The sequence below is a fragment of the Lepidochelys kempii genome, chromosome 4 (assembly GCF_965140285.1).
Source record: "Lepidochelys kempii isolate rLepKem1 chromosome 4, rLepKem1.hap1, whole genome shotgun sequence".
Lineage (NCBI taxonomy): Eukaryota > Metazoa > Chordata > Testudines > Cheloniidae > Lepidochelys > Lepidochelys kempii.
The window spans coordinates 25,226,383-25,254,040 of NC_136383.1; the positions used below are offsets into that span (position 1 = coordinate 25,226,383).

Consider the following 27,658-nt stretch of genomic DNA (forward strand, 5'->3'; position numbering starts at 1 on the left):
TGCAATATTCTTTCCTTAATAGTACGGCTCTTTTTATTTATTTATTTATTTTTTAAAAAAGGCAGAATTAGTATACAGTAGATAGTTCTACCATGAATTAGAATGCTATGCTACATTTAGGGCCTTTCTATGTTACCTATTTTCCTAGTCTAGACAAGACCATAGAAATCAAAGTTTAGTTCTATAAGATTAAAGAAATGTTCCCATTTATTGTCATTGCAGAATCCCAGAAATAGGAAATTCATTCAAGACAAACTGTGACAGGAAAGGAATTGCAGAGGGGTGCACGATCTGTGCATAGGACAGAGAGACAGAAACCCCACATTTGTAATCATAGCTCTTTCAGTGCTGGGGTTTTTTTTTGTTTTTGTTTTTTTTGGAGTTGGGTAAGTCTCAAACTTTTTGTCTCAATTTCTCTACTTATATCATAAGGATAACAGTACTTACTGATTTAGAAGGATGGTGAGCATTAATGACTAATGTCTGCAAGCAGTTTTAAAGATAAAAAGTGCTACATAGTGCTATGCATTTTCATGGCAACACATTAACATCAGTCCCCGGGCAATTAATCCTATTGTAGTGAAACAAAATGAGCTAATAGTCTATTCAACTCTGGGAAAGAAGCACTGAGGCTTACCTCATACACAGCCATAGCCTGTTCTAAAAGTGAGTTCTTGGTTACAAAATGTTATCACTGTTGAGGTTTGTGGGTTTTCTCTCACCTTATGAAAAAGAATTGAAAAGTAGTTAAGAACCCACAACAGTAACCAGAAAGACTGGACGGAAGTGAGGGAGTGGAGCTATTGAAAGCATAAACAAACTTAGGCTTCAAGTGGCTGCTAGCTACTCATTACTTAAAGAAATATTGCTAAGGCTAGAATAAGGTAATAATAAACCTTATTGTATTACAGTTGATTGAGTTTGTCAGAATTGTTCCGTATTTTATTAATGGGCAACAAGCTTCCTTGTAAATAATCATCCTTACCATTCTTTTGTTTATTTCTCTGTATTACAAGACAGACAAAGAAGCATACGGGTCCTTCCTTCACCACTTGTTTTTCATTTGGAATTATCAGCTGACTTCTTGTGCGAGAACTGAGAGCACCAGTGAATGCAGTTACTTCTAAAACATTCTTGTGCCAGCAGACTCCATCTTTTTAAAAATACCTGTAGAAATAAGAGAAAGCATTCTTTGCTGAACCCTCTGGACCAGTAAGTCATATCTAAGATGTTTATTTCACAGCCATCCTAATAGAGATCCTTATAATCCACTTGAAAAGCCATGTGTCACTTCTCTCATATTAACTATTACTAATCTCTTGCTACTGGGAGCACACAAAAAACTGGCTCTTTCCCTTAACTATACTGTTTCAACAGGAAAGCTGTATTTCTTCATTTTCACATTACTGCATTTCTCAAGTTTAACTTATTGCCATATAATTGCCAAACATGTAAAAATAGAATGGAAAGGAACTCAGTCCCGGAACATATCACAGGGAAGTCTTGACCAGCATGAGACGTGTGTTTAATCACAACTGTGAATTGTGACAGTTCCTGCAGGAAAACCGTGGAAAGATTTGCCTTCAAGTCAAACCACAGATAATGGCGCAATTGCCAGGGCCTGGCTTTCTAGAGGGGAAATATTCCCAGAACTCACAAATGAAACATCCGCTCTGTGACATCACCTTCACAACAGAGACACTCTCCCATCACTGGACAAAAGAATGCCATCGCGTTCTGTGATAAGCACTTTAGCTGCCTACCTTTTTTTTAAACTTCTCTCTAATAATTTGCTGTGGCCTGAAACTTGAAGTTCAATCACAGTATTTATCACAAAGTTTGATGCCTATTTTAAATGTACGTGCTCTGAATAAATAACCGTGTGATCAATCAAAATAGTTCTGAACAGGCACAACTGGGGCTGACCAGTGCCAGAGCTCAGTCCACAGCTGCTCACAATAGCTGTTGACTATAGCGGAAGAGAGGAACTGCAAAGGAAGCATTTGCAGCTACTTAATTCTGGGACACGTTTTTCCTCATCTCCAATGTAGTTTAGAGCAGATTGGGGGCAAGCTATCCATTGCCCCAAGGGGCTAATATGCCAGCCTGGGCTCATCACAGTGCTGTAGTACCCTGGTCACACCCCTTCCTCGTGGTTACGACTCTCCGCACACCCTTTTTCAATGGGAAGGATTGGAGTAGGAGCCAGCTACACCAGCTTTATGCCATCCAGGGACATCCCCCCCTCCGCCCCAAACCAGGAGAATCCCTGGGTGGCCAGTTGGGCTGGTTTTCTACACTACTTGTACCACCAGAGTGCATAGCCAAGGATCTGATCCACTGGTTGTTATTTTTAGTCATAGATATGGATTATTCAATACTCTGCACTGGCTCTGCTCTCATATATAATACATGTTTCTAAAACCGCTTAAATGCTCTATTTACTCTAGAGGCTAAAATGACTCTGAAGTAGCCCTTCCCATCTTCCAGCAAATAACATGCCGGCTGCCTGCCTTCATTTTATGTTCAACTCTTAAAAGATTTTTTATCTAAAAGACTCTGTGTACAGTATAGCAAAGGTGCCTTTTTCCAATATGTTACATCTATATCAGGTCTGTGATCTCTGTTGGCTTCAGGGAGGCTCCCTTATCAGTGAAAGACACTGACTCAAATTCTGTATAAGCTTGTCAGGATTTACCAGCAGTGCTTTGTGCAGAGTTTCTCAAAGACCCGGTAGAGCACATAGGTCAAAGCTCATTCTCCAGGGAAAACTAAGGAAAGCCCTTCTACTTTGCACTGAGAGCTTTTTTTTGGTTGGTGTATTGGTGGTGGTGGTGGTGGGTTTTTTTGTTTTTTTTTTTTGTTAAAGTGATATGCAATGTAATTTTGCAGTGAAGAACATGTGACCTCCAGAAGAAGAAGGGGGAATGTCCGGGTTCCAGCAACGCGGACACAGGTAACTAACCGCTTTCATGTTCTCTCCACAGGTACCATTGTGGAGAGTGGATCAGATGATACGTCTGGGGGGAGAAAGCAGAAGGAGACTCTGCTAGTTGGAAGGCATGAGATGCACTGTCCTGAGGTTGGGGTTCCACGACCACCACTCCCAAGAGAAGGAGGCGGGTGGTGGTGGTCGGGGACTCTCTCCTCCGGGGGACTGAGTCATCTATCTGCCGCCCTGACCGGGAAAACCGAGAAGTCTGCTGCTTGCCAGGGGCTGAGATTCGCGATGTGACGGAGAGACTGCCGAGACTCATCAAGCCCTCGGATCGCTACCCCTTCCTGCTTCTCCACGTGGGCACCAATGATACTGCCAAGAATGACCTTGAGCACATCACTGCGGACTACGAGGCTCTGGGAAGAAGGATAAAGGAGTTTGAGGCGCAAGTGGTGTTCTCGTCCATCCTCCCCGTGGAAGGAAAAGGCCTGGGTAGGGACCATCGAATCGTGGAAGTCAACGAATGGCTATGCAGGTGGTGTCGGAGAGAAGGCTTTGGATTCTTTGACCATGGGATGGTGTTCCATGAAGTAGGAGTGCTGGGCAGAGACGGGCTCCACCTTACGAAGAGAAGGAAGAGCATCTTTGCGAGCAGGCTGGCTAACCTAGTGAGGATGGCTTTAAACTAGGTTCACCGGGGGAAGGAGACCAAAGCCCTGAGGTAAGTGGGAAAGCGGGATACCGGGAGGAAGCACAGGCAGGAACGTCTGTGAGGGGAGGGCTCCTGCCTCATACTGAGAATGAGGGGCAATCAGCTGGTTATCTCAAGTGCTTATATACAAATGCACAAAGCCTTGGAAACAAGCAGGGAGAACTGGAGGTCCTGGTGATGTCAAGGAATTATGACGTGATTGGAATAACAGAGACTTGGTGGGATAACTCACATGACTGGAGTACTGTCATGGATGGTTATAAACTGTTCAGGAAGGACAGACAGGGCAGAAAAGGTGGGGGAGTAGCACTGTATGTAAGGGAGCAGTATGACTGCTCAGAGCTCTGGTATGAAACTGCAGGAAAACCTGAGTGTCTCTGGATTAAGTTTAGAAGTGTGAGCAACAAGAGTGATGTAGTAGTGGGAGTCTGCTATAGACCACCGGTCCAGGGGGATGAAGTGGATGAGGCTTTCTTCCGGCAACTTGCACAAGCTACTAGATCGCACGCCCTGGTTCTCATGGGTGACTTTAATTTTCCTGATATCTGCTGGGAGAGCAATACAGCGGTGCATAGACAATCCAGGAAGTTTTTGGAAAATGGAGGGGGCAATTTCCTGGCGCAAGTGCTAGAGGAGCCAACTAGGGGGGAGCTTTTCTTGACCTGCTGCTCACAAACCGGGAAGAATTAGTGGGGGAAGCAAAAGTGGATGGGAATCTGGAAGGCAGTGACCATGAGTTGGTTCAGTTCAGGATCCTGACACAGGGAAGAAAGGTAAGCAGCAGGATACGGACCCTGGACTTCAGGAAAGCAGACTTCGACTCCCTCAGGGAACGGATGGGTAGGATCCTCTGGGGGACTAACATGAAGGGGAAAGGAGTCCAGGAGAGCTGGCTGTATTTCAAGGAATCCCTGTTGAGGTTACAGGGACAAACCATCCCGATGTGTCGAAAGAATAGTAAATATGGCAGGCGACCAGCTTGGCTTAATGGTGAAATCCTAGCGGATCTTAAACATTAAAAAAAAAGCTTACAAGAAGTGGAAGGTTGGACATATGACCAGGAAAGAGTACAAAAATATTGCTCGGGCATGTAGGAATGAAATCAGGAGGGCCAAATCGCACCTGGAGCTGCAGCTAGCAAGAGATGTCAAGAGTAACAAGAAGGGTTTCTTCAGGTATGTTGGCAACAAGAAGAAAGCCAAGGAAAGTGTGGGCCCCTTACTGAATGAGGGAGGCAACCTAGCGACAGAGGATGTGGAAAAAGCTAACTCAATGCTTTTTTTGCCTCTGTCTTCACTAACAAGGTCAGCTCCCAGACTGCTGCACTGGGCACAGCATGGGGAGTAGATGGCCAGCCCTCTGTGGAGAAAGAGGTGGTTAGGGACTATTTAGAAAAGCTGGACGTACACAAGTCCATGGGGCCGGACGCGTTGCATCCGAGAGTGCTAAAGGAACTGGCGGCTGTGATTGCAGAGCCATTGGCCATTATCTTTGAAAACTCGTGGCGAACAGAGGAAGTCCCGGATGACTGGAAAAGGCTAATGTAGTGCCAATCTTTAAAAAAGGGAAGAAGGAGGATCCTGGCAACTACAGGCCAGTCAGCCTCACCTCAGTCCCCGGAAAAGTCATGGAGCAGGTCCTCAAGGAATCAATCCTGAAGCACTTACATGAGAGGAAAGTGATCAGGAACAGTCAACATGGATTCACCAAGGGAAGGTCATGCCTGACTAATCTAATCACCGTCTAGGATGAGATTACTGGTTCTGTGGATGAAGGGAAAGCAGTGGATGTATTGTTTCTTGACTTTAGCAAAGCTTTTGACACGGTCTCCCACAGTATTCTTGTCAGCAAGTTAAAGAAGTATGGGGTGGATGAATGCACTATAAGGTGGGTAGAAAGTTGGCTAGATTGTCGGGCTCAATGGGTAGTGATCAATGGCTCCATGTCTAGTTGGCAGCCGGTGTCAAGTGGAGTGCCCTAGGGGTCGGTTCTGGGGCCGGTTTTGTTCAATATCTTCATAAATGATCTGGAGGATGGTGTGGATTGCACTCTCAGCAAATTTGCGGATGATACTAAACTAGGAGGAGTGGTAGATATGCTGGAGGGCAGGGATAGGATACAGAGGGACCTAGACAAATTGGAGGATTGGGCCAAAAGAAATCTGATGAGGTTCAATAAGGATAAGTGCAGGGTCCTGCACTTAGGACGGAAGAACCCAATGCACCGCTACAGACTAGGGACCGAATGGCTAGGCAGCAGTTCTGCGGAAAAGGACCTAGGGGTGACAGTGGACGAGAAGCTGGATATGAGTCAGCAGTGTGCCCTTGTTGCCAAGAAGGCCAATGGCATTTTGGGATGTATAAGTAGGGGCATAGCGAGCAGATCAAAGGATGTGATCGTCCCCCTCTATTCGACATTGGTGAGGCCTCATCTGGAGTACTGTGTCCAGTTTTGGGCCCCACACTACAAGAAGGATGTGGATAAATTGGAGAGAGTCCAGCGAAGGGCAACCAAAATGATTAGGGGTCTGGAACACATGACTTATGAGGAGAGGCTGAGGGAACTGGGATTGTTTAGTCTGCAGAAGAGAAGAATGAGGGGGGATTTGATAGCTGCTTTCAACTACCTGAGAGGTGGTTCCAGAGAGGATGGTTCTAGACTATTCTCAGTGGTAGAAGAGGACAGGACAAGGAGTAATGGTCTCAAGTTGCAGTGGGGGAGGTTTAGGCTGGATATTAGGAAAAAAATTTTCACTAAGAGGGTGGTGAAACACTGGAATGCATTACCTAGGGAGGTGGTAGAATCTCCTTCCTTAGAAGTTTTTAAGGTCAGGCTTGACAAAGCCCTGGCTGGGATGATTTAATTGGGGATTGGTCCTGCTCTGGGCAGGGGGTTGGACTAGATGACCTCCTGAGGTCCCTTCCAACCTGATATTCTATGATTCTATGATCTCTATAAAGCCTATGATTTGATGATATATTAGCATTTAATTCTCTCGTTGATGATCCTCTGTAGTACATGAAAAGTGTGTGTGTGTGTGTGTGTGCGCACGCGCCAATCCAATGCAATACAGATGCAACATTTTGGGCTCTGGCATGGAGTCAGGGAACACAACTGTACGTGTTGGGGGTGAATGTAACACAGCAGAAAACTTTCCAAACAAAACAGCACTGTGGGTTGTGGCTAATGATCTCAGACTGTGACTATATGTATTTGAATAATACTAAACAAATTCTCCAGTGATTTATAGCCAAAGGAATTCTTGCTTTCAGTGGGACTACGTGGGTTAGTTACTGGAGAATTTGGTCTATTTTTTTTTAACAGGTTTCAGAGTAACAGCCGTGTTAGTCTGTATTCGCAAAAAGAAAAGGAGTACTTGTGGCACCTTAGAGACTAACCAATTTATTTGAGCATGAGCCAACAGTTCACATCTTTTTTTAGGATAACCAGGGGTACGTATGAGAAAAAAGTCCCCAAAGTGATTTAACAACCATAGATTTATTTTATAGTGAGCTAACACTTCTAAACTTCATTATGATCATGTGATTCTGCTAGCCCCTGTTAAGCGCTAGCCCTAATCCAAACTCATGTCCATTTGTAGAACTACGAGAAGAAACTTTTCCTGTCCATTTCTGACGTGGTTTGCTTACACTCTCAGAACGTACTGTACAGTGTGAAAGAGAAATAATGATGCAAAAGCACAGTAATGTCTGTTGTGCTAGTGTGAATATAAACAGAGAAACTCAATTGAAAGATGACTATTTTAAAATGGAGAATATTAAACAGTTTTGGTTCAAACTGTGACCATTTTAAAAGTGTTAATATACTGGGGAATGCTTCCTGGAATCCAATGAACAAACTCCTACTTATATGAAAATCATCACTTATGTGCTAAGGGCCTGATTCATCACCTTGAGCAGGCAGGTGTTATTACTGGAAAAGCAAGTCTGGAGGCTGCTCTACAGGCAGAGATGCTTCTGCACAAGCAGAGCCCAGATTGAAGCCTCACTGGAAATCAGACACTGAGTATTCGTGGCTTTTTGCATGAGTGCAAAGCAGCAGAGCTACTCGTATTTTTCTCTTTTGTTTTCATCCATATTCATGTCAGAATAGATGTGATTATGGGTGGAGTTTCCAGATATGTTCAACTGTCAAACATGGCCAATGTTTACCCAGACCTTTCCAGACCTGAGATACTTTTTATCCTTTTTTATATCTGTCATAAGCCTCAGTCTGAACTGAAAGGATTTCTTAACTTTGTGTAATCAAACATAATACAGATTACATCAACAATGCTTGAATCAGTGGGGTCCTAATAAATTATTTAGTTTATTATGTATTACTAGGAAATTGCTGACAATTAGACAGTTTACCTCTAATTCTTATATCCTAATTGTGATAGCTAAAAACACAAAATATTTCCAGACCTCAGCAACATATACAGTAATAATTTGTAGTAGGGGTTGCAACGTATTGTATCACACAGCATATTCTGAAAAAAATAAAGATTACTGACACATCTGTTATAAATTTTAAAAAGAAACCACATCAGTGGATCAGCATAATCTATGTACTGATTTCTGAAGGGTGTTGCTTTAAAGGTAACAGATTTTCTTGATGTCTCTGAGAAGGGCTTATCTTCTGTACCTACCTATGTTGAATGGTGAAAGACTAAGGCAACTAGGAAATGAAAATAGAACTTTAATATCCTCAACAAAGGTAAAGTGTTTTATTGTAGAAACCCGGTGAACTATAAATAGACTTAACATCTTGAATATAGAATTTAAAGAAAAATACCTCTCTTCCATTACCTAATAAGGTATAAATTCTCTAGATGTGACATAAAATACACTGACACTTCTGAGAGAAGAGAAATATCATGCATCACATCCAGTCACATTTTTGTCTACTCCTTTTGGACTGGGCACTGTGAAAGTTTAGAATCAAGACACTGGAATCCATTGTGAATCCCAGTAAGTAAAATCTAGGTAAAGGTATTTGTAATTGGGTGGCTTGCCCCATGGGTCGCTAAGCCAATCCTGATGACAGGATCTGACGCCCTCCCGTGAGGAATCACCTGACTCCACTACAAAAGGAGCAGGAAGTTGTAGTGAAGAGGGAAAGCTCAGGAAACTGCAGCTGTAGAAACCCTGCAGGGTGTAAGAAGGCTCTTGCAGAGCCCGGAGTCAGCAGGGGTAAAAGCTCAAGAAGTAGGAAGGAGTGAGAACAGCTCTCCTGGCAGGAATGCATGGAAGAGACCCTGTCCAAGCAGGGGAGAGACCACAAAGGACCAGCTGGAAAGGTCTGTAGAGAAAGATAAACTCAAAGCTGGAGGTGCTGGAAAGCAGAACAACAGTCATTCAGGGAGGCAGGGCTGTGCCCAGCTGAAACTGGGATGAAGCCTGTGTGAATTTGTGTTCTATTTTTGAAAGAGTCTTGGATTATCAGGAGCAAGAACTGAACTGGGGTTGGGGTTTAGAGGGTTAATATGCACCTGAGGACTCAATGATTTGGACCCCAGTAGGGGGTTCTTTGAACTTGATGAGTTTTTTAAGAGCCTTGCAGAGGGGAAAACAGAGGCAGGGTACTGCAGAATGACCTGTGGCCATGAGAGGTGCTTGTGAGGTGGCTGCCCACGTTACAGCTGTAATATAGATTTTTCTAGATTTACTAGAAAGCTGACCACCCTTACTTGATGGAGTGTGAACACAATAACCTACTTTAGGAGCTCTTCTGGTTATGCTGAAATCAAGGCAGTTAAATAAATCATCATTTTCACTGCCAGATTTTTAGGACATGAGGAATGGATCTCATAACGGAGGTGAAAAACCTTGGAGTGACACACAGGCTTAATTCTCAGCCCCTCCTACTGTACAGTATTGCTTTCCAGTAAGTCTCCTGTAGCTCGTATATCTTCTTAGGAATCTCCCATAGCATAACCATGTATCCAAGCTACCACAGGCTTTGCTCAGATCTAATTTTTGCTGGAAAATCCCCATTGTAAACCATGGCTTTGAGCTTTTCCCTGCAAGACAGCTGGGCAGCCATAAAGAGGTTTAAGGGCTTTAGATTTAAAACTGGTCAGTATACCCCAGTGGACTTGGGAATTGAATATATACAGCTTAACCGTCCCTTGGAGTTTTCTGTTGGCGCTCACTCTAAGGCCTGAAACGCTGGACTTTGTCTTATCTCCTTCTCTAAAGCTAACAAGGTATCTAGGTTTATTTCGGAAAGGGCATCCTTTGTAGGGGGATGGACTTGGAAATATAATTTTAGTCCCTCTGATACCCACTGTAGGACTGATAAGCCTTTCCCAGATTTGAGCACAAAGCTGAAGCCTCCCTGCGGTTGCTAGTGACTGGACTGGCAACGGGAAAGAGAGAACCTCTCCTAGCAACTGCAGAGGGACTACCCCAGTGGGGCTGTGAAGGTTTGATTCTCATAGGACTTTTTAAAGTACTGCATGGATTATAGATAATCTGCTTCTGTTAAAAATTTTAAAAATTATTTCTTTGAAGTGTGATATGCACCTGATCATTAAAGTATCATTATAATGTACAATGACTTTGGAAAGTATTGGTATGTCTGTAATTATATTGTGTCCTTAATTGATCAAAGGACTATATCTGTTCATTTTTAATCAAGCAATTGATTAAATCTAGTAAAACCAAAAAAGTCCCACTCTTCATACAAAAATAGGCAAACTCCCAGGGGAAACAGCAGACTGTCATAAAGCGAGGGTGAAGGAGGGGAGAATGGTAAGTATTCAAGAATTTTAGCAACTTTTGTCCATATAACCATTGTGTGAGTAAAGGGATTGGCTATTTTCATGAAGGTAAAATTAGACTGTGAAAGAAAAGAGATTTATCCAGGTAGAATAACTAGAATTTGTGACAGGTTTCAGAGTGGTAGCCGTGTTAGTCTGTATCAGCAAAACAAAACAAAACAAAACAAGGAGTACAAATTTATTTGGGCATAAGCTTTCATGGGCTAAAACCCACCTCATCGGATGCATGGAGTGGAAAATACAGTAGCAAGATATATATACACAGAGAACATGAAAAAAATGGGTGTTGCCATACACACTGTAACAAGACCAATCAATTAAGGTAGGCTATTATCAGCTGGAGAAAAAAAAAAAACTTTTGCAGTGATAATCAGGATGGCCCATTTCAAACAGTTGACAAGAACACTTCAACCTCCCTGGTCACTCAATTTCAGACCTAAAAGTCACAATTCTCCAACAAAAAAAACTTCAAAAACAGACTCCACCGAGAAACTGAAGAATTGGAATTAATTTGCAAACTGGACACCATTAAATTAGGCTTGAATAAAGACTGGGAGTGGATGGGTCATTACACAAAGTAAAAACTATTTCCCCATGCTAATTTTTCCCCCCTACTGTTACTCATACCTTCTTGTCAACTGTTTGAAATGGGCCATCCTGATTATCACTACAAAAGTTTTTTTTCTTATAATAGCCTATCTTAATTGATTGGTAATAGCCCATCTTAATTGATTGGTCTTGTTACAATTGGAATGGCAACCCCCATTTTTTCATGTTCTCTGTGTATATATATCTTCCTACTGTATTTTCCACTCCATGCATCTGATGAAGTGGGTTTTAGCCCACGAAACCTTATGCCCAAATAAATTTGCTAGTCTCTAAGGTGCCACAAGTACTCTGAGTTTTTTTGGGGTTTTTTTTTAGGATTTGTAATTATTCCACAGAGATCAAAATATTATTTCTAATTGCCAGCCCTAGGAAATCAACGTGGGAGCTGAAAGTGAAGCTGGGTTCTTTTCTTCTCACACTTCAGCAGCAGTTATAAAGATTCTACAGGCCAAATTGTGTCCTCGGGTTTAGCCTGTGCAATTCCATTGTCTTCAGTTTATACTTTACTCTGTTCAGTGGAATTGAACACGTGTAACCGAGGGAAGAATTGAACTCTGAAATTTGAATTTACTTAACAATTCTGTTGATGACACATGAGAAGAAATAGAATTCAGCTCCCTCTCCCATTACTGCTTGTTCTGCAGGACTAGCATGAACAAAATGCCTATTTGTTATCAGGGACTACGATGCTGAATAAAGGGAGTGGTTCTCTTGAATAAGATGATGTCTGTTTTCATAGCAGAACTGACTTTAAGGCTATAGCTCCACTGCATGCTCATGTCGAGTACATACACTGTGCATCCTACCCCCAGCAAGGGTATAAAGAGCAGTGTAGGTGGCAAGGCATTGCTTAAGTCAGTAGAGCACAAATATGCCAGAACCTTAGGGTTTGTACCCTACATGGCTCTCTGTGCATACAACCAGTCCCTCCTCAATTTACACTGCTAAAAGTAGTATCCTGCTGCCAGAGCCTTTCCAATGAAAATGAAAGACTACGGCACTGGGTAAAGACTCTGGCAGTAGGGAGGCAGTGGCTGGAGCAACACAGGCGGAGGAGGAGGAGGGGAACAGGGGACCAAACTGCTGCAGTCTCAACTGTAGATTGTATAGCCCAGTTCTCTCTCTGCTGGTGCCTGAGGAGTCAATCGTGGGAAGAAGCCTGGATCCCAGTTCTTTCCAACGACCCTTCAATAGCACCCATGTAAAACTCACTCCACACAGCATCCTCACTCTCACCGACTAGGGGAGACTATCCACCCCATAGCCAAAGATCACATGATGACCTGACTACGACTAATTTGCCAGTAAAGGCTATAGGACAATCACTTGCTGCTGCTGCTGCAGGAAAGGAAGTCCACTAAAGGAGCTTCCGTGAGATGTTAAGGATGGGGAAAGAATACGTCAAGGGTACTAGGCTGTGGGTGGGGATGGAAGGATTAATGGATTCAGAGGGGGCACTGAAACAATGGAAAGATTGTTTTAGGGGAAGAGTACAGAACTGTTGGCTTTGGGGGCAGGGGATAGAGTATGTAATTGCAGGGGGGACAGAGGCAAAATAATTTTGAGAGAGACCTTTATTAAAAGGTTGGCAGCACATCATTACATCTTACTCTCTTTATATATAAACATCCGAAAAGATCTATTAGTTTTGATACATTTTGTTATTAATGGATCATACATTACCACTGAAACCTGGGAGGAAAAGAAACCCATTCCTCCCAAAATAAAACGTTCCCAGCTAATGAAAAGTGTGACAGAGTTGTTACCGCAGTAGGGGTTCCAATTATATTTGCTGATAAAGATGGATTTTATTGGCCCACAGCCAACTGCCATCTCTGCAGAGCAATCCACAAGCAACACCGCTCGTGGGGGGGCTATTTTAGAGCCACTGACCTAGGTCGAAATGTTTGGTTTACTGTTTTTTTGTGAATGATCCCAGACATTTTGGTGCCTGTGTAGCCAAAGGCAGCCAATGCAAGTCATAAAATATTGTAACTAGAGGACTTTCATTTCAGCTGTGACTCTCTCCTGACTTAAAGGTGGCTGATTCTGAAGCACTGTACTTAAGGGTGTTTATGATTCAGGAGATATTTTTCAGCCCATATAGTAGCTGCTGCTTTTATCTCTTCAGCTTTGATCTCCTCTATATCCTCAAATATAGTTAAACCTGTCACATCTTCTGCAGTCAATTTTTTTCTCCCCTCACAGTCTGTGAAACAAAACATTCATGCACAAATTGGGAACATTAAACAAAAGAATTTCCAAGGTGCATTAAAATCAATTTTGGGCCACTTCATGTCCATCTCAGACAAGGTCCCACTGCAAACATTCTATCCTATCTACTTCTTGAGCTTTAACTTGTTGATTTAGTCTTTTTAGTGCAATATATGTCATTTAAACGTCTATTTCGGCATTTGAAGAAGTTAGAACTGATTGTGAATGTTAACTTATTTCCCCAACTTCCACAGAGATAAAGAAATTTGACACTCTTGGTGTCCAACCACATATATGTTTTGCTGTCAAATTACGCAAACTCCATGTTGTATCCACCTTGGATTAAAGCTGTGTGAAAATTTTACATACGGAATCTTTCCGGGTTTTGGGATTCATTACTAACCCAGATTTTGCTGTGCATTTTCACAAAGTTTTGATAAATTCTGAGGTGACTTGGGCTGAGTTTTGAGTGAAGTTAAGCCTATTTATAGTTTGGGGTGGAATATTTATCCAAGTTCAATAAGGAGGTACTCCTACTCTAGTGCATATGATCATGAACCAGAACCCAAATCTGGGTGTTATGATATGGACACATCTCTACTATTGCGTGCAAGTAGTTGTGTACATGTGCTCTGAAGAACACCTTTTTTAAAACAAAAAAGGTATTTTGAAAGAATGCATACAAGACCTGAATTAAAGTTCAGCCTCAGGACTTTTGCACCTCACACAAGGAGGTGGTCTCAACTTTGTATTTTCTATCAAAATGTTTGAGGGATGAGTCAAGTAACTGGAAAGTTAAAGTCACTGGATACAACTTAGTTTGGAAAGAGAGTGGGTAGAGGGGAGGAAGGATGGAACACTATATAACGTATACAATTACCTACTTTAGAATAACTGACAATTCAGAATGACAAAACTTGGAATACTTATGGATCACTATACTAACTGATAAATCACAGAATGGGGTACTGTTAAGACTCTGCTAAATACCACTAATTCACATATGGGAATAGGATGAGAACCTCTCTAAACATCTATTTATAAAAAGTGTAGAAAGAAAAATTGTGTTATCAAGGGAGATTTCAATCTGAGGGACGTATGAAAGTCTCATGAACCAACTCAGGGTGATTCTATATTAGCCCTTGTTCTGATGGATAAAGATGAATCAATCACTGAACAAAAACCGATGATGGCCTAGGTGTTAGTGATCATGGTCTAATTTAATTTGCTATAAGCAAACAGAACATAATTCTACCTAGTAATATATAAATACATAGTGCTTTAAAAAGGCCAGTTTACCACAGCTGAAAACAATTATGAGCGGAAGGAAATATTTAAACATACAATTCTGAATGATAATGGAGAATTAGATGCTCCAAAAGAATATTTCTGCAATCATAAAAGACAGACTGTGTTGGTGGAGGGTTTTTTGTTTTGTTTTTGACTGATTAAGAGTGGAGGTGAAAGCAGCAATAAAAAGTCAATATATAACAAATAGAAAAAATGGGGAAACTGATAGCAATGAGTAGAAATGAGCAGTTAGGAATGCAGACAATTGATAATGGAAGCTAAAGGTATCCATGAAAAATCTATGGTCAATAGAGTTAAGGAAATAAGAAGGAATTTTTGTAATATATAAGAAAATCAAAATTCTATTAATGGTACTAGACATGGATGGTATAGTTATCAATGATGTAGAAAAGGATACTAGACATGGATGGTACAGTTATCAATGATGTAGAAAAGGTAGAAGTATTTGATAAATATTTCTATTCTGTATTCAGAAAGAAGCAAGATGATGTATTCATATCTTACAGTGATAATTAAATCCTTTCTATTCTATCAGTAATCAGTAGTGAGGATGTTAAATAGCAACTATTAAAGTTAAGCGGTTTTAAATCTGCAGAATCAAATAGCTTGCACCCTAGAGTATTAAAAGAATTGGAGAAAGGTAACTGGGTTGACATAATATACTTAGACTTCTGTTTGGCATTTAACTTAGTCCTGCATGACATTCTGAGTAAAATAAAAAATAAAAAATAGCACTTTATAAAATCAATGTAACCCATATTAAATGGATTTAAAAACTGGTTAACTCTTACATTGCAAAAAAGGAATTTGTAAATAGAGAATCATCATCCAATGGGAGTATTTGTCGTGGGGTAGGCACAGTGATGAGCTGCCAAAATCATAACAACCGGTTTCTTCCTCACCCCGCGAGGGGGTCGTGGCCCGCCCCCGCCCCCCAAGGACTCCTGCCCCATCCAACCCCCTGCGTTCCTTGATGCCCCCCCCCGGCCCCTGGCCCCATCCACCCCCCTCCCCTGTTCCCTGTCTGCCCCCAGAACTGGGCAGGAGGGTCTCGTGGGCCACCGTAGTGGGTGCCCACCCTGCCCCTAAGAGCCAGAGGAACCTGCCGGGGGTCGAGGTAAGGAGTCCTGGCAGTGCTTACCTGGGGAAGCTCCCAGGAAGCATCTGGCAGGTCCCTCTGGCTCCTAGGGGCGGGGGAGCGTAGCTGGGGGGGAGTAGGGGGAGCGACCGCTCCCCCCACCGATCACATGAAAAGTGGCACCTTAGGCGCCGACTCCATGGGTGCTCCGGGGCTGGATCACCCATAGGGAAAATTTGGCGGGTGCAGAGCACCCACCGGCAACTCCCTACCCGGCCCCAGCTCACCTCACCTCCGCTCCACCTCCTCCCCTGCACGCGCCGCCCCGCTATGCTTCTCCGCACCCCTCCCCGCGACTTCCCGCAAATCAGCTGTTCGCGCAAGAAGCCGGAGAGGGCTGAGAAGCAAGCGGCAGCTTCGTGCTCAGGCCCAGGGAGGCGGAGGTGAGCTGGGGCGGGTCCCTTCGGGCTGCCCTTGCTCTCAGGGCAGCATGGCCCAGTGGCCAGAGTCCCTATAGCTGCCCTCCTGTGTGGAGTTGCGGGGCCTAGTTGCCCAAGGAAGGTGGTGGCCGAGGTAGGGTGACCCAGGCCCTCCCTATTCCACTGCGTCCACCCAGGGTCCTGTCAGTGGTGACTGTATTCACCACTGGGTCAGCGGGGATCTGCCAAAACACACTGGCCTATTTCCCGGTCCTATAACCAGATCAATGTCTATTTCCCTTGGGCTACTTCCTACCTGTCTTCCAATGCAGTAGTCCATGGGCCCTCCGGGTCTCTGGGGTCGTCGACCAGCGAAATTCCTGAAGGCTCAATCCCTTCTCTGGCTTCTGCAGGCAGCTGGGGATCTGTCTGGGACTCGGCATGTCTGGCCTCCGTGGTCTGGGGCTCTGGCAGCTCCTCTGAGGGAGCCTGCAATGCACATCCTTCCTTCTCAGCAGTCTGGCCCAACTGAATGGAGCTGCTTCCTCTTATATCCTGTCTCCAGGTTGAGCATGGCCAGCAGGGGCAGAGGAGTGTGGCCTCCTCAGCCCACAGTGAGCAATTAACCCCTGCTGGGTCAGCGTGTGGTAGATATACCCTGTCAGAGGGTCCCACAGGGATCTGTTCTTGGTCCAATGCCATTCAGTATCTTTGTCAATGATCTGGAAGAAAATATAAAATCATTGCTGGTAAAACTTGCAGATGACACAAAAATTGGTGGAGAGCTAAGTAATGATGGGGACAGGTAAGTAGTACAGACCAAGCTGGATCACTTGGTAAAATGGGCTATTTGAACAACATGAGGTTTAAAACAGCTAAATGCAAGGTCATACATCTAAGAACAAAACAAGGAGGTCATACTCATAACCAGGGAGAAATGGTTTCCTGAAAAGAAATAACTCTGAAAAAGTCTTAGGGGTAATGATAAATAACCAAATGAACATGAGCCCCCAGTGTGTTGCTGTAGCTAAAAGTACAAATGTGATCCTTGGATGTGTAAGCACAGGAATATCAGGTAGGGGTAGAGAGGTGGTAGTACCTCAGTATATGACATTAGTGAAACCATTACTGAAATATTGTGCACAGTTCTGATGTCACTATGAGGCATGTTTTCCAGACTTTGCATCATTCTTGGAGCTCTTAGCTGAACCCTTTCCAATACTTCACAAAAGATGTTGAAATATTGGAAAGGGTTCAGCAAAGAGCTCCAAGAATGATGCAAAGTCTGGAAAACATGCCTCATAGTGACAGACTTAAGAAGCTCAATCTATTTAGTTTATCCTAGAGAAAGTTGACGTGACTTGACAGCAATCTAATTGTACCTATCTGGGGCAGAGATTTCTGATAGAAGAGGACTCTCTAATCTAGCAAAGAAGGCCTAACATGATCCAATGGTTGAAAGTTGAAGCTACACAAAATCTAGTATTGCCAAGGCTTGCAATTTTAATGCAGATTCCACAATGTGGGGGGTTTTCTCAAAGCCAACTTCTGAAATCATCTTATCATTTGAGAATCTCAGGACTTTCTTTTTCTAGCCCTCAGAGCTGCAGAGCAGGGCTTAAAAATGTGAACCCTAAAGTCTCCAACCACAGAAGAGAAAAAAACCATTTAATTTAATTTTTTAAAATTCAAGATTTTAGCACCTAATTTATAAATTTTTAAAGCATGGGAGTGGCAATATTGAAAATCAAACTGGAAATAATTTTTAAGTGAAGGAATTAATTATTGGAATAACTTACCTCCAACTTTCCATGGCGGTTCCTCATGTCTTATCCTTGGTTACCTTTTCTTCACCTTCTACACCTTTTCTCTGGGTAATCTTACCCACAAACACATTCAATCACTATGGCCGGTAGGGATAATAGGCCAGGGGAGTAGCTGAGCCTCCCCTGGCGCTGCCGCGGCTGCCAGACCCCTGGTTGCGGGGTTTGGGGGGGGAAGTTTTTGATTTATTATGCCCCATGCAGGTTCCGGGGTGGCTGAGGAGAATAGAGATGTATGCTTTTCTCTGGGCGGCTTGGGGTTTGGTGAGGGGCGGCTGGCTGGGGGCTCCTCCGAGCAGGTGTGTTGTGGGGGGCTCAGGGCTTTGGCTGGCTTGGGGCTCCTCTTGGGGGGGAGGCTCGCGGCTCCTCTGGGTGGGAGGGTGAGGGAGTCTCAAGGCAGCTTGGGGCTCCTCCGGCCAAAGGGTATGGGGAGCTCACACCATGGGGGAGCAGGCAGAAAGGGCAGAGCAGGGGCTAGCCTCCCTGAAGGGGGGCTCCACCCGCCACCCATGTCAACCACTATGTCTAAGGTGATGAATCACTAGTCTACCTTTCTACTCCAGACCTGCATCCTTCTTTCCAAACTAAATTCTCAGTCTGTGTCTCTGACACCTCCACGTGGATGTCTAGCCATCAGCTCAAGCTCCACATGGCTAAAATAGAGCCCTTAGTCTTCTCCCAGAAATCCTTCCTGCTACCTCCTTCCTCAATCATTGGGTGGCTACTTGGACTCTGCCCTCTTTCTAGGTCTTCACATCCAGGCTACATCTAAATCTTGCAGATTCTTTCTGCATAATGTCTCTAAGGTACAGCCTTTCCTATCCCTTCACACAGCAAAAATGCTCAGTCAAGTTTTCATTACCTCACATCTCACTTACTGTAACATCGTTATCTCTGGCCTTGACAAATGCAGTTTTGCCCCACATGTATCCATTCAGAATGTTGCTGAAAAGATAATTTCCGAGTCCATTGCTTCAGTCATGTCATCCCCCTCCTGGCATCCATTAACTGGCTCCCTCTTTTCTATTGTATCAAACATAAGCCACTTGTCTTCACTCTCAAGGCTGTTCACTACCTATTCCCACCCTATCTATACTCTCTCATTCAGAATCAAAGTCAACTGGCCCAAGATACCAACACCCATTGCCCACTTGTTAAATTTCCAAACAAGTACTTTTGTGTTCTCTCTCCTACTGTCCCTCACAGTTGGGAGGACACCCTCGTAGCCATCCACAGAGCGATCTCATTATCTTCCTTTAAATCCCTCTTTAAAATTGTGCCCTGCCATGATGCCTACAAAATACTTGACAATGTTTGGCTGCTGGTATGATGAGACCACTACCTATCTTGTTGACAAATACTGCCTCACTGTTTCCTTGTACTCCCCTGTTTGTAGCCCATCTGTTGTTTCTCATTTTATGATTAGAGTGTAAGATTTTGGGGAAGGGACTGTCTTTGTTCTGTGGTTTGTACAGTGTTTGACACAGTGGCATCTTGGTTTGTTGCCTAGGGCTCCTAGGCACTACAATAAGACCAATAACAACTACCTAGGGATGTGGCGGAGTCTCCCATCACTTGAAATTGTTAAATCAAGAGTGCATATCATTCTAAAAGATATGCTCTAGCTCATATAGAAGTTAAGGGCTTGATACAGAAATTACGGGGCGAGGTTCTTTGGCCTGTGTTATGCAGGAGGCCAGACTAGATCACAGTATACCTTGCGGGCCTTAAATCTGATGCCCAGTCCCAATCCTCCATCTTCAGCGCCTACTCTTCTCACCTCAAATATCGGGTTACATAGCGGAAGTACATTCTTCAAGTACTTGCCATCTCTCTGTCAAAAGCAGGGTTTGTGTTGTGATACAGCTACTGATTACAAAAGGGAAAATGCTCGAGCCTTAGGATGAAGGGGTACGTGAAAATTTAAGGAAAAAGTAGAGAGAGTGTACTTTATTTTAAGGATGCTGCCAGGTAAGCTTACTCACACAGCCTTGATTTGCTACTGAAATAAGGGCTCAGAATATTAGCACCTTCTCAAGATATTTTTGTTTTTTGAAGTGTGGTGACACTTAATTCAGTCCTGTCAAGCACATGTTGTATAAGGCTTTGTTTTGGTTATGCCAGACATGGTATGATGCAACAAGATGTGCTCGTGGCATATCTTGATTGGCAGCACAACATGACATATCAGAACTTCAAAGCAAGTGATTGTTTCAGATGTAATTTAGAAACACCTTTCACCAGTTCCACTCTTTGAAAAACTGCCAGGCTCAAGGCTTCTATTTGCAGCTGATAAGCAGATTCAGTTTGCTCGGAGAAGCAGATTTTTTTCTGCACTGACAAGATGATGGTCTTTCTAGACACAGTCTGTAAAGCACCAGGGACTGTTGCATGCCTCTCATTAAATGAGCTGATATGCAGAGACGGTGTATAAGCTGTTGTTTGTAGTACCTCGTTATTTCAGTTATATACAGCATGGGGCCTAATATGCAGAACGGACCATATATTTCATAGCTATCGTATTGGGATGTACGAATTCTGGAGCGGGGAGTGAATATGGAGAATAATGAAGCAGTGATAAAGAAGCTGGGGGCTTTTTGTGACTGCTGTCTCGTGCCCCCTCTCCCCTGGAACTGGGGCACTTTTTTTTTTTTTTTGCATACCTCTATTATGACCTCTCATTGGTCTCTTATCTGTCTTGACCGGGTCCAGTCTGTTCCATCTCTCCTCACCTGGTAGAATTTCCATGACTCTAATCACTGCCTCACCCTATCCCAGAAAACTGACTTAGTGCCTCCACCCTATAGCAATTTCATCCCATGCTCCCTGCCCTCCAACTTATCTCTGAACCTTCTTTCTGGAGTGGGGTGGAGGCTGAGGGAGAAGATGGCTTCCTTTCCTTCCTCCTCCTGCCTGGCTACACTTTGGACATTGCAAAGCACTGATCCTGCTCCCCTTCCAGGCGCTAGTCCCAATATCAAAGCCGGATGGGAAGTAGGCGGGGGGCAAATAAAGAAACTAATTTCCTTTTCCCTCACACCAATGCAGCAGGGACACAGTAGGTGTATGTGAGCTTTTCAGTATAAATAGACTAGCAGGGATGCTACTGGGCTGTAGCAGCAGGGTAGAGAAAGCAGCTGCCACTTGGTACTCCTCAGTTGAATCAAGGAGGCTTCAGAGCATGCCAGGGTCAGAGAGGAGCTGGTGAGACAGGATTGGAGAAGTACCCTGCTACCTTTCCATAGTGATGGGCCTGAGCTTGGGTTTGGTTTGTTTGTAGTACTTGGCAAAAGTTAATGTCATTTCTTAAATTGTCCAGTCCACCTAGTCCTAATTACTATACAAGAAAAAATAAAAGGATGACGTCACATTGGATGTGAGTGGAACAATCTGATTCCTAACCTCTGTCATAATGGGACAGGTTTATTTCCACTTACAAGGACAGGTAAAATGAAAGTCAACAACAGGTTAATCTATTGATCAAATAAGATTTAAGTACTCATATATGCAGTCCATCTTAGTCCCACTGGCAAGCACTTACTCTTGCAAGTGGGTCCATTAAAGACAGCGGGACTATTTCCATGAGCAAATGCTCATTACTGTGAGTAAGAGGTGTACTAACTAGCACTAAAGCTGTATGAAGGGTTCACAATAACATTTAAGAACCGGCTTCTGATCTCACAAACTGGTGTTAACCAAGAACAACACCACTGAAGTCAATGGTAGTTTTATAGAATAGGATCCAAATTCTATGTAGCTCCGACTGTTTCCAAGTTGTCTGATTTACTAATCTATCAGGATCGGCTAAGTGAATGGAGATGAAATATGAGCAATCAGGTTTAAAAGATACAAGAGACTTGCTTGTGCAGTAAGAGAAGAAAGAAGTAAAGTCATTTACATTTCTAACAGTGTAATTTAAATAGAGTAATCAGGACTGTTAAATATCTAAAAATAAAGCATTGCCTAATATCAGCCCAGCATGGGAGACACTTAAAAGGGCTACATACTCCTTGGGGTTGAGAGAAAATCTGTAGTGAGATGCAATGAAATAACTTTTCAAATAAAAACCAGCTAGGCCACATTTCCATAATGTTATAACCAGAATTGCTCCTGAAGCTATATTATATATCACATGGAGGAAAAATGGGTGGCGGGGGGCAGTTGAAAGCAGACAGCTGCCCAAACTTTATAGAACCTGTATAGCTTTGACTAGCTCTCCTGGAGAGAATTTCAGTGGAAGGTTTACCAGTAGATACTTTTGTATGTAAGCTTTTCGGTATAAATAGACTCACATCTTTCTAGTAATGGCTGGAGGGGATATGAGCATTATACACATTTTAGGCCTCATTCCAGCTGCCTCTGTGCAGCTATGCAAGATGGAGGAAGAGCATGAGGAATCTTCCTTACCCATTTGTGCCCAGCAAAAGGGCCCTCTACAACCAGGACAGGGAGTAGATTAACTGATCCAGGCTACTGCAGCCAGCAGTGCTAGCCTTTCCAAAGGGGATCGAGTAAAGGCAGGGCCCTGGCCCCCTGTTTCACGCCAGCCTACAGAACAGCACCACTGTGAAAGATGGAGGAGCTGCCACTCCACCACACGCTGCTCTAGAGCTACTGGAGAAATTCTGCGTGTCATCCAGAATTCCTCTGAAGGGCTGCTGTTGCAGCACAGCCCCTTCCAACCCCTACAAGGGTTGTGGTGTCCAATAACGAATAGAGCTGCAGGTACCTTTGAATTCTGGGGGAAGCTGTCCAAAGTGCTAATGAGGGTTGCACAAAGACTGGTTCCCGTTTCTTTGAAACATGCTGTTCTGGAGAGGTATTCAGAGAATTTGTTATCTTAATTCCTTTACAATTCTTGTAGTGGCAATAAACATACTTTACACATTCACAGCACCCTGGGTTTTCAAAATTCTTATAGATCAATGTGGAGAACAAGATTCCAGAAATCCAGGAGTGGGATAAAATCACTGCAAATTGAAGATGGACATTCTGTCTGTGTGTCTAGCTACATCTAGAGAAGAATGCAGCATTATATAAAACATAGGAGAGACAAATTATGAATGCTGACTAATGTTTTAAGGTGTTTGCTTTACAACAGTACTGATGCACAGGTAGGCATAGTATTTGCAAGTTGTCAATATAGAGCAGTGTTTCAAAGCGGTTGATCTTAAGCACAGCAGGCAAAAGGTTGCATTTTTGGAGAACATCAGCACTCAGAAGAAGCCATTTCTGTGTGGTATTCTTTACAAATTTATCTAAAGGATTAATATTGATTTATACCTACATTTCTTTTTCTTTCATTTTTCGTTTAAATAAACAGGATTTTCTGAGATGAAAGCAGTTACATAAAAAAATCTCCATTGCTAATTGGGTTTTTTTCTAATCTTCACACCTGAAGCCAGAGTTAAGACTTGCATTAATAAATAAAAGTCCTAATAGAATCAGACTTGAAAGGACATAGTAAGTAGAAAGAGCTGCTATAAAAAGCTGAATTTTGCTTAGGAAGTTTTTCCCCATTTTTTCCCCTAAATGTTTCAGGATTCAATATTTTGAAACTTGAAATTTTTTGAAATTGTAGCTGGCCAAAAATTGGACTGAAAACATAGTACACTTTCTAAAATTTTCAAATTTTGACATTTGAAGGTCACAATTTTTGCCCAGCTCTAAACATAATTGTTTTAATTTAAAGAAATGTATTGTCATTGACTCACTACTTGTGGTCACCGCAGATGAAATGAGTAAGCAGTGGTATGGTGAATTGGAACTGGGAGAGCGCTCAGTGTGTAGGGTAGAATGGCTGTGATAGAAGGGGGTTGACAGGGCATCCAGGTTAGCACAATTTGAGGCACCCAGAATAGATAAAAGCTGAGGCCAGAGATATAAATGGATGTACTGTATTTCAACCCAGTTCTTCTTCATATGTACATATCTCCCATGATTGTTTTCTTGCATGCTTTGGTCCATTATCCTTATTTTTTCGAAGGCATTTCTAAACTAAAAGTGTATGGTTCCCGCTGTCCTGTGAAGTGCTGAGTACCTCCTGTGAAATACTGAGTCCCCCCAACTTCATAGGAGCTAAGGAAGTTTAGTGCCTTTCAAGATCTGGTCTATTTACAGTAGTAGGAATTAATTATACCATACACAGATGTGCAGCAAAAATCCAAGGGGAGATTAGAACCTTTGTCCTCTTCTCTGAATCTAGAACTCTACTATATGAGGTATAAAAGCAGCTGTTCCAGCTCCTTAAAAACATAGTCGCTCTTTCACAAGTCTTATTTGTCAACAAAACCCTACTTGTTAGTAAGTCTGATACATAATTTTTTGATGAGTGTGATAAAATGTTTCTTCTTTCACTGACAAATGAGATAATATCCTTTATATGGAGGATCACAAATTAGGTTCTGTAAAAGAGAACATTACAGCTCTGAGGGGGTGTGGGGGAAGACAGCATGAGACACAATAGACATTTTCCATTGGGACTCCTCCATTACAATCCCAGTGAATAACTGATCTGTGCTGAAAGACTCTACAATCATTATGAAGTGTAAAGCAGTAAAGTTTACTGTCTTATTGAGCAGATTAATTTTCAGATGCATTGGGAGCAAGGTCTGTTCTTTGAATAACCTGGTCTTTTTAATATGTGAACACTGATGGATCACGCTTTCACTGCAGTGGCTGTATTTCAGTGCAGAATGCACTGATTGCTACCCTACCTACCTACCTACCTACCTACATACACGAGTGCGTTCACGAATAAAGTCCATTGTTTAAGTTAAAAAAATCATTTAATTTTGTTTGTTGAAACTTCCTCTTTCCCTTGGGCCAGGGTGGATTTTTCAGAATCTGTGGGTGGGTATTCTGAAAAATCAGGGAGACTAACTCCTACCACCTCTTCCCTCTTATCCTCCTGCTCTGTTCTTAAAAATGGTGTCACTGGTTTTCTTACCACATGGATTTTTCTGCAGACAGCTAGTGTCACACTCCTGTTGAAGGTTAGGGTTTTAACTTTATTCCTATCAGCAGATTGATTCTATATGCCGAGTCAAAATATATCACAGACTTTAAAGACGGTGTCTTCAGGAATAAGATGGAATGGTTTTGTTTTTTAATGTATTCTTAATTTCCTCTACTCTGCATTATAAATCAAAGATATAATCTTTAGGCACAGCTGAGATCCTCTCAGTGCAGAGCCAGAGGGGGAAGTGGCTGAATGCTACTGTTAAGCTCCTCCCAAGCCTGGGGTTAGCTGGGGTCTGATTTGGCCCAACCACAAGTCAGAATAATCCTGACATTGCTTTAGCTTGTACTAGTTGTAAGTGGCCCCAAGTGTCATTATACCAGCTGGAGATCTCCTCCCATTGTCATGCCTCCAAACTGTTCTGCTAAAAATTGAAGTGTGCTGGAAATCCAGTGAGATGAAGTGGACTGTTTTGGGTCATGCTCATATATTTTATGGTACTACTGCAGACCTCTCCTTCTTTTCCTCCTTTCCTGCACTCCATCCCACTCCTGCTCACTGGTCCAGGCTGTTTACTGGTAGTTCTCTGGTGGACACAGCTCAGATAACCAGCGTTTTGCAAGGGATGAGCCATTTTGTTTTGATAAGTGGCCAGCAATTATCACCAAGGGCCTAATCCTGCTTCGTGCTGAACACTCGCAACTCAGGTTGACTTCAACGGTAGCGAGGCACCTAACCAAGTAAGGGACTTTGTAAAGCCTACTAGTATTTTAGGCATCTAAATTCTCTTGTAAATCTGGCCCCAAGAGTCCAGAAGTGATTTCTAATCCAGCAGCCTGTGTGAATGTTTGTCATGTCAGAATGATAAACCTTCAAACAGCACATGAAACCGAGTGTTCTTCTTTGTGACTCGATTAACAAACTCAGGAGATTTTGGGCTTGTTTTTTTTTTTATATATTTCACACACTCTATTTCTCTGATGTGTGAGAGAGTTTTGACCCAGTGAGGAATGAGTAAAAACTTGAAAAGGACCTCAGGATTAGTCCCATTGTTTACCATTGCTAGATGCAGAGGAAATAGCCTCTCAGGCAAAGAGGTCACACTGAATAGTTGCTGCTGCCTTTTCATCATTTCAGAGAAGGGCTCACTCGAGTTTATGAATAGTAATAGAAGTAGATGGAAAACGTATTGAAATCGCCCCCATTCCGTGATGTAGGATAGCAGCTGAAATGGCACACCACTTAGTGATCACCTGCGTAATATTCATTAAGCTGTGCATTGTATTGTTCCCTCTTGTGCCTTTAGTCTAAAAGCCCCTTGAGGTAGGAATTGCATTCCTCATCTGGCATATTTGAGGCAATAATAGGATGCTGTGCACACTTAATTACACGATATGGTGGCTTATAAGGATAATCTAATATGTGTTCATGTTTGGATGATTATTACTTTAGATACTTCAGATCTAATGTACAAGTGCCTACTTTTGGGGATAGATGCTTTCAAGCTATATCAAAACAAATACTGACAAATAGCACTACAATCTGCGTACAGTACACTGTGCTCAACATGGGTAGGTAAGGATGCTAGATTATTGCCCATCATACTGACTATGTACAGGTAGATGATATTCTTCATACCTATGGCTATCCAGATGTGGCACATTGGCTGCAGTCAAGTGTAATGCCTGCTGTATCCTCGATCAGGGGGCTGTCTCCTACGTTGGCAGGGAAAGGTAGTTGATGATGATCCAACAGGGTCTCTCTCTTCTGCTTACACCTTCAGGGAGCCGATTCTCAAAACTTCTTCTGTGAACACACTGTTGAGAACAAATATATTAAAAAAATAATGATGAATAATACCTTAACTTGTAATGAAGACAAGGCTGAGCAGAATAGCCATGCTTCGTGATAAAGAGCCTCAGCAGAGGACCTATTTTAGAAATGGGAGGGGGGAATGAACCAGATTCTAAAGACAAAAACAACCCCTTGACCAATTTGGTGGTGTCACCATGCCCTCGTGACCACATTTCATACAGTACAGGAATGATCACAGTGGGTGTGAGGGCAAGAATGTTAATGGTAGGTTGTGAGAAATGATAACATGGACAAGGAGTTCAGAGCTGAAACCCTAACTTGGAGAGACTTGCAAATTAGTTGAAATGAGTAGCGATGATGCAAACAGGGGGCATGCTGTATCCCAGCCTCTTTATTTTTTTCTCTGGTGGGGATAAAAGATGGAAAACTAACCCCATATTTGCCAAAAGGAAGTCTGAACCTTGGTGCTGCCACTTCTCCCCTCTCCATCTCTAGGGAAGCCCATCAGGTATTCTTCACCTGTTTGAGGTTCTGGGGGACAAAGGAACATGTTTGGGCAAGAAGAACTTAAAGCCAGGGATGCTCTGCAGCACAGTCCCTCCCACACTCAAGACAGATGGTATTTCCCCATGAAAGATAGCCCTGGCCTGTCAGCATTGTCTTATGTGGATTCTTGCATGTACATGGAAATCCCCTTCTCCCCCACCCCCACCCCAATCAAGAGTTAAAGTTTAAGGCAATACAGGGAGGGAACTCAGCTGTCATGGAGTGGGGAGTAGCATGGGAGCAGCAGTCCTCTCTGCTAATGCCACAGCCACCCACAAATGCCTCAGAAATGCAGGATTTCACCATGGATTTTGGGACTCCCACACGTCAGAAAGGCCACATCCCCACCCTTTCCTGTAAGATGAAAGGCACACCTGCCTATCCCTCCATTTCACCTCAACATAAAGATATCAAGAAAACTATTTCCTAGCACTTCCATGGTTTT

The 27,658-nt window shown here is 43.0% G+C and overlaps 1 long non-coding RNA gene across 1 annotated transcript; it reads right to left on the minus strand.

The window, feature by feature from the left end:
- Window positions 1-635: 635 nt before the first annotated feature.
- LOC140910244 (uncharacterized) lies at window positions 636-27,192 on the minus strand. The gene is made up of 5 exons (XR_012158495.1): window positions 27,100-27,192; window positions 26,491-26,669; window positions 16,385-16,790; window positions 986-1,167; window positions 636-722 (listed from the first exon to the last, which is right to left on the minus strand). It is a non-coding gene; the product is annotated as an uncharacterized LOC140910244 (long non-coding RNA).
- Window positions 27,193-27,658: the final 466 nt, after the last annotated feature.